The following is an 8,057-nucleotide window of genomic DNA, read 5'->3' as shown; positions in this document are numbered from 1 at the left end:
AAAGGACTCAGATTCAGTTTCCAGTAACTGACAGCTTTACAGCCATTGGCAACTCCAGTTTCAAGGGATCTGGTACCCTCTTCTGGCCTCTGTGGGCACCAGGCACTCTTGTGGTGCATGTACACATGTGCAAACAAAACACTCCCCAAAATAAAATGAATAAACCTTGAAGTAACAATAACAGTGCGCTTCTTTGTATTACTGTGTGAACATTTAAGAAGAGGGATTGTAGGTTACAAGCCTCGGGGGAGAACTGTCCTGGCTTCTCATGTTGCCCAAAGTGACTCCGAAAATAGCCCCCCCCCAAAAAAAACGCATTTCATTAAAAACAAGATTAAGGTCAGACCAACTTCCTTATGAACAGTGAATGAACATCATGAAGCTACTACCACCCAGCAGATGAAAAACAGCCCAATATCTCAAAGTGAGCCAATGAATCTCGCTAACAGGAAGCTTGAAAACCATGTATATGAAGAATAGACCTATGCTTGAGCTCAGACAAGAACTTGCAATAGAAGCAGAAGTATTCCATAATGTACGAGAAGCAGCTAGTGGCTAGGCCAGTGACAGGTCATAAGGAGGTGCAGGTGGGAAAACAGCGCAGAATAGAAGGAAATTATAAAAGAGAGGAGTGAACATACCACAGACAAGAGCTAGAGATGACTGAATATTTGTAGAACAGTGGTCATTGAGAAGAACAAACCAAGAAAAAAAACAATAAACTCCCAAGCAACAGAATACAACAAATGCAAAAATGGTACATCAGAACCATGGGAGAGTGTTTATACCGTGCTGGGGGAACTGGCTCAGGAAAACAATATGAAACAACAGCTATCAGATGGGCAGAGTGGCACACACCTTTTAACCCAGCACTAGGGAGGCAGAGGCAGGTGTGTGTCTGTAAGTTTGACCAGCCATGTCTATGTAGTGTGTTCCAAGACAGCCAGTGAGACTCTGTCTCAGGGGGTTAAAAAAAGAAAGCATAGCTATCAGACTTTGAAAAGATGAAAACTATTCTTTGGGCATTTAATTAAAGGAAAATAAATAATTAGAAGTGAATAGGGATATTTTTATCATCAAAAATTTCAACAGTGGGGGGAGGGGCAAGATGGCGGCGCCTGGAGGACTCTCATTCTGAGCAGCAGCACAGCAGGATCAGCACAGTGAACAGCAATCAGAACTCTCGGCCATAAAACACAGTCATTGTGTTTCCCAGGTGAGAGGATACCCCACGGTGGGGGATTCAATCAGCTTTTAACTCACCCGGCTAAACCACGGAAGAGATCCCGGTTCCGCCAGACGCTTGGCTGCCGGCCGCCAGCCCCAGCCCCAGCCCAGAGCCACAAGCCAGTGTCTCTGGTCACGGTCCCAGACTGAACCTTGGGCACCACACTATCAGAGACTGGAATTTTCGTCGAGAGATAACCCCAGGGTACAGGAAACGATTGGGACCGGCCTTAGGTCACCCAGACATCCCCTGGAAAAGACTCGGGCGGGTTCCACGGGCACCCCAGGAGCCAGCCCGGAGCCAGAGCCGGGGACCCAGGTTCCTGCACAGAGCCCTGCCTGCCTGCACGCCTGATTCGCCGCCGGAGATAGAAACGGCGGGTCTGATCTCAGAGCACTCAGCTCACCCCCAACCTGAAAAGGTCCCCGGAAAATTACCCAGCTTAGGGAGCCACTCGGGCTCCCAAAAGCCGCAAAGGCAGACACAGGCAGTTTCTGCGCACCAGACAGCTGGCAGAGACTGAGCCGCCATCACACAGCTGTGCTCCAGGCACAGGCAAATTTCTGTGGCCAGCCAGCTGGCGGACACTAAGCAGTGTGCACCAGGGCAAAAAAAGACACTAGGAGTCCTTGTCTCCAGAGAATCCACGGGGAAGGAAGGAAACTGTACTGATCTAAATCACCCAATCCTTCCCTAGAAAAAGTCTAGCAGTCTAGTGGGGCCGAGGCGCCAGCACTCAGCTGTGCTCCAGACACAAGCACAAACAGTTGAGGCGCGCCTGATGTCCAACTGGGTCACAGCAGCTGATCATTAAATTTGCAACAAGAAACCCAGAAACAGGGCAGCTGCCCTCAGGACTTCCCTGGGTGAGAGGAGAACCCTCTTGACTAACAAAGACCACAGTTACCACTCAGGTCTATATCCCTGAGGTGAGCAACTCCTGAAAAAACACCAGCCATCCAGGGACTATACCCAAAAAGCTGAGAAGACATCCTTCAGGAAAAACCAGCTTTCTGCAAAGGGGATTCTCTCCACCACAGGATCCCCAGGAACCACCAGAAAATAACCCCAAACTCCTAAGATAACACAATGGGTAGAGGCCAGCGTAAAAGCTCAAGCAACAAAAGACAGAGCAATATGGCATCTCCAGAACCCAGTTACCCAGGGGCAAGTAGCCCTGGACACCCCACCATAACTGAAATCCAAGAAGATGACCTAACAAGTATGCTCATGAAGATGATAACAGAGGAAACAAATAAGATTCGTAAAGACATAGAGGAAGATAAACTCAAACAGAATATTGCCATCCGTAAAGAAATAGAGGAAGCTGCAGCCAAACAGTTTATGGCCTTTAGAAAGGAAATGCTTAAAACACTGAATGAAATGATAGAAACAGAGTTGAAGGAACTAAAAGAAAAACAGGAAAGTACAATCAGACAGGTGAAGGAAGTAAACAAAACAACTCAAGACCTGAAGATAGAATTGGAAAAATTAAAGAAAACACAAATGGAAGAAATAATGGAAAGGAAGAATCTAGGGAAGAAAACAGGAACTACAGAGGTAAGCATAACCAACAGACTAAAAGAGATGGAAGAAAGAATCTCAGGTGTAGAAGATACAATGGAAGAAATCGATGTATCTGTCAAAGAAAATGTTAAATCCGAAAAATTCCTGACACAGACCGTCCAAGAAATGCAAGACAATATGAAAAGACAAAACCTAAGAATAATAGGTATAGAGGAAAAAGAAGACTCCCATCTCCAAGGCCCAGAAAATATTTTCAACAAAATCATTGAAGAAAATTTCCCCAAGCTAAAGGAGAGGCCAATTAGAATACATGAGGCCTACAGAACACCCAACAAATTTGACCAGAAAAGAAAATCCTCCCGCCACATAATAATCAAAACAGTAAGTATACAGAACAAAGAAAAAATACTAAAAGCTGCAAGGGAAAAAGGCCAAGTAACATATAATGGCAAACCCATTAGAATCACACCTGACTTTTCAACAGAGACTATGAAAGCCAGAAGGGCCTGGACGGATATCATGCAGACCCTAAGAGAACACAGATGTCAGCCCAGGCTACTATACCCAGCAAAACTCTCAGTCCTCATAGATGGAGAAAACAAGATATTCAATGACAAAAACAAATTTCAACAATACCTACAAACAAATCCAGCATTACAGAAGACACTGGAAGGGAAAATACAACCCAAGAAAGCTAGCTACATTCAAGAAAACACAGGAAATAAATAACCTCACTTCAGTAAAACAAAAAGCAACCAAGCACACAACCTGATGACCACAGCCAACATCAAAATCAAGAGATCTAACAGCCACTGGTCATTAATCTCTCTCAACATCAATGGACTCAACTCTCCAATAAAAAGACACAGATTAACAGAATGGATACGTAAACAAAACCCAGCAATCTGTTGCATACAAGAAACACACCTAAGACACAAAGATAGACATTACCTGAGGGTAAAGGGTTGGAAGACGACTTTCCAAGCAAACGGACCCAAGAAGCAAGCAGGAGTAGCCATTCTAATATCTGATAAAATAGACTTTCAACCAAAATTAATCAAAAGAGATGGGGAAGGACACTTCATACTCATCAAGGGAAAATTCCACCAGGAAGACATCACAATCCTGAACATCTATGCCCCAAATACAAGGGCACCCACATTTGTGAAAGAAACATTGATAAAATTTAAAGCACATATAGATCCACACACATTAATAGTGGGAGACTTCAACACCCCACTCTCAACAAAGGACAGGTCAACAAAACAGAAATTAAACAAAGAAACAATGTCTCTGACAGAGGTCATGAATCAAATGGACCTAACAAACATTTACAGAACTTTACACCCAAACACAAAAGAATTTACCTTCTTCTCAGCACCTCATGGAACCTTCTCCAAAATAGACCACATAGTGGGTCACAAAGCGAGCCTCAACAGATACAAGAAGATTGAAATAATCCCATGTATCTTGTCTGATCACCATGGAATAAAGCTGGACCTCAACAATAACAGAAATAACAAAAAGCCTACACACACATGGAAACTGAACAACTTGTTACTAAATGACAGCTGGGTCAGGGAAGAAATAAAGAAAGAAATTAAAGTCTTTCTAGAAATCAATGAAAATGAAGACACAACATACCCAAATTTGTGGGACACAATGAAAGCAGTGCTAAGAGGAAAGTTCATAGCACTAAGTGCCTTCAAGAAGAAATTCGAGACAGCTCATTCAAGCACCCTAATGGCTCACTTAAAAACCCTAGAAAAAGAAGAAGCAGACACACCAAGAAGGAGTAGACGGCTGGAAATAATCAAACTCAGGGCTGAAATCAATCAATTGGAAACAAATAAAACAATTCAAAGAATCAATGAAACCAAGAGCTGGTTCTTTGAGAAAATCAACAAGATAGACAAACCCTTAGCCAAGCTAACTAAAAGGCAGAGAGACACCACCCAAATCAACAAAATCAGAAATGAAAAGGGGGATATAACTACAGACACTGAGGAAATCCAAACAATCATTAGGACTTACTTCAAAAGATTATATGCCACAAAATTTGAAAATCTAAATGAAATGGACAATTTTCTTGATCGATTTGACTTACCAAAGCTGAACCAGGACCAGGTAAATCAACTAAATAAACCTATATCCCCCAAAGAAATAGAAGCAGTCATCAAAAGTCTCCCATCCAAAAAAAGCCCAGGACCAGATGGCTTCAGCACAGAATTCTACCAGAACTTCAAAGAAGAGCTAACACCAATTCTCTTCAAACTATTCCACAAAATAGAAACAGAAGGAATATTACCAAATTCATTCCATGAAGCCACAGTCACCTTGGTACCTAAACCTCACAAAGACTCAACAAAGAAAGAGAATTTCCGGCCAATCTCCCTTATGAACATTGATGCAAAAATACTTAATAAAATACTTGCAAACCGAATCCAAGAACACATCAAAGATATTATCCACTATGACCAAGTAGGCTTCATCCCAGGTATGCAGGGGTGGTTCAATATACGGAAATCCATCAATGTGATCCACCATATTAACAAACTGAAAGAAAAAAACCACATGATAATCTCCCTAAATGCTGAAAAAGCCTTTGACAAAATCCAACATCCATTCATGTTCAAAGTATTGGAGAGATCAGGGATACAAGGCACATATCTAAACATAGTAATGGCGATATACAGCAAGCCTATAGCCAACATCAAACTGAATGGAGAGAAACTTAAAGCAATCCCACTGAAATCAGGGACAAGACAAGGCTGCCCACTCTCTCCATATCTCTTCAACATAGTGTTGGAAGTCCTTGCTAGAGCAATAAGACAGTTGAAGGAGATCAAGGGGATACAAATTGGAAAGGAAGATGTCAAATTATCACTATTTGCAGATGATATGATAGTATACGTGAGTGACCCCAAAAACTCTACCAGGGAACTCCTACAGCTGATAAACACCTTCAGCAAAGTGGCAGGATACAAAATTAACTCAAAAAAATCAGTAGCCCTCCTATATACAAAAGACAAAAGGGCTGAGAAAGAAATTAAGGAAACAACACCCTTCACAATAGCCACAAATGACATAAGGTACCTCGGAGTAACCCTAACCAAGGAAGTCAAAGACTTGTATGAAAAAAATTTCAAATCTCTGAAGAAAGAATTAGAAGAAGATATGAGAAGATGGAAAGATCTCCCATGCTCATGGCTTGGTAGGATTAACATAGTAAAAATGGCCATCTTACCAAAAGCAATCTACAGATTCAATGCAATGCCCATCAAATTACCAACACAATTCTTTACAGACCTGGAAAGGAAAATTCTCAACTTCATACGGAATAACAAGAAACCCAGAATTGCTAAAACAATCCTCTACAATAAAAGATCTTCTGGAGGTATCTCCATCCCTGATCTTAAGTTGTACTATAGAGCAACAGTTTTAAAAACTGCATGGTTCTGGCATAGAAACAGAATGGTGGATCAATGGAACCGAACAGAGGACCCAGAAATAAACCCACACACTTATGGACACCTGATCTTTGACAAAGACGCCAAAACCATACAATGGAAAAAAGATAGCATCTTCAACAAATGGTGCTGGTCTAACTGGATGTCTACATGTAGAAAAATGAAAATAGATCCATACTTGTCACCCTGCACAAAACTGAAGTCCAAGTGGATCAAAGACCTCAACATAAAACCAGACACATTAAATCGGCTTGAAAAAAAAGTGGGAAATACCCTAGAACTCATTGGTACAGGGGGAAACTTCCTGAACAGAACACCAACAGCACAGGCTCTAAGAGCAACAACCAATAAATGGGACCTCATGAAACTGAAAAGCTTCTGTAAAGCAAAGGACACCGTCATCAAAACAAAGTGACCACCTACAGATTGGGAAAGAATCTTCACCAACCCTTTATCTGACAGAGGACTCATATCCAGTATATATAAAGAACTAAAGAAAAAAAGCAGCAAACCAAGTAATCCACTTAAAAAATGGGGAACAGAGCTAAACAGAGAATTCTCTGTAGAGGAATACGGAATGGCAGAGAAGCACTTAAAGAAATGCTCAACCTCACTAGCCATTAGGGAAATGCAAATCAAAACAACCCTGAGATTTCACCTTACACCCATGAGAATGGCCAAGATCAAAAACTCAAGTGACAATACATGCTGGAGAGGTTGTGGAGAAAGGGGAACCCTTCTCCACTGCTGGTGGGAATGTAAACTTGTACAACCACTCTGGAAATCAATCTGGTGCTTTCTCAAACAACTAGGAATAGCGCTTCCTCAAGATCCAGCCATACCACTACTGGGCATATATCCAAAAGAGGCTCAAGTACACAAAAAGGACATTTGCTCAACCATGTTTGTAGCAGCTTTATTTGTAATAGCCAGAAGCTGGAAACAACCCAGATGCCCCTCAACTGAAGAATGGATGCAGAAATTGTGGTACATCTACACAATGGAATATTACTCAGCAATGAAAAATAAGGAAATCATGAAATTTGCAGGTAAATGGTGGGATCTGGAAAGGATCATCCTGAGTGAGTTGTCCCAGAAGCAAAAAGACACACATGGTATATACTCACTCATATAGACATACAACATAGGACAAACCCACTAAAACCTGTGCATCTAAAGAAGCTAAGCAAGAGAGAGGACCCTAACTAAAACGTCCAATCCCCATCCAGAAAGGCAAAGAGGATGGACATCAGAAGAAGAAGAAAACAGGAAACAACCTAGGAACCTACCACAGAGGGCCTCTGAAAGCCTCTGCCCTACAGACTATCAAAGCAGATGCTGAGCCGGATGGGCAACTGTTGGGCAGGAGAACGGAATTTTAGGTAAGAACTGGGAAATAGTAAGAGCTGGAGAGGACAGGGTCTCCACAAGGAGAGCAACAGAACAAGAAAATTTGAACATAGGGAACTTCCCAGAGACTCATACTCCAACCAAGGATTATTCATGGAGATAACCCAGAACCCCTGCACAGATGTAGCCCAGGGCAGTTCAGAGTCCAATTGGGTTACATAGTAATGTGAAGAGGGACTGCCTCTGACATAATCTGATTGGCCTGCTCTTTGATCACCTCCCTCTGGGGGGGGGGGGGGAGCAGCCTTACCAGGCCACAGTAGAGGACAATACAGCCACTTTTGATGTGAACTGACAGACTAAGATCAGAAAGGAGAGGAGAACCTCCCCTATTAGTGGACTTGGGGAGTGGCATGCAAGCAGAGGGAGGAGGGAGGGTGGGATTGGGAGGAGAGGAAGGAGGGGCTTATGGGGGGATGCAG

The sequence above is a fragment of the Meriones unguiculatus genome, chromosome 1 (genome assembly GCF_030254825.1).
Source record: "Meriones unguiculatus strain TT.TT164.6M chromosome 1, Bangor_MerUng_6.1, whole genome shotgun sequence".
NCBI classification, from domain to species: Eukaryota; Metazoa; Chordata; class Mammalia; order Rodentia; family Muridae; genus Meriones; species Meriones unguiculatus.
The sequence above is the reverse complement of the archived record's forward strand: the minus strand, read 5'-3'. Positions refer to the sequence as shown.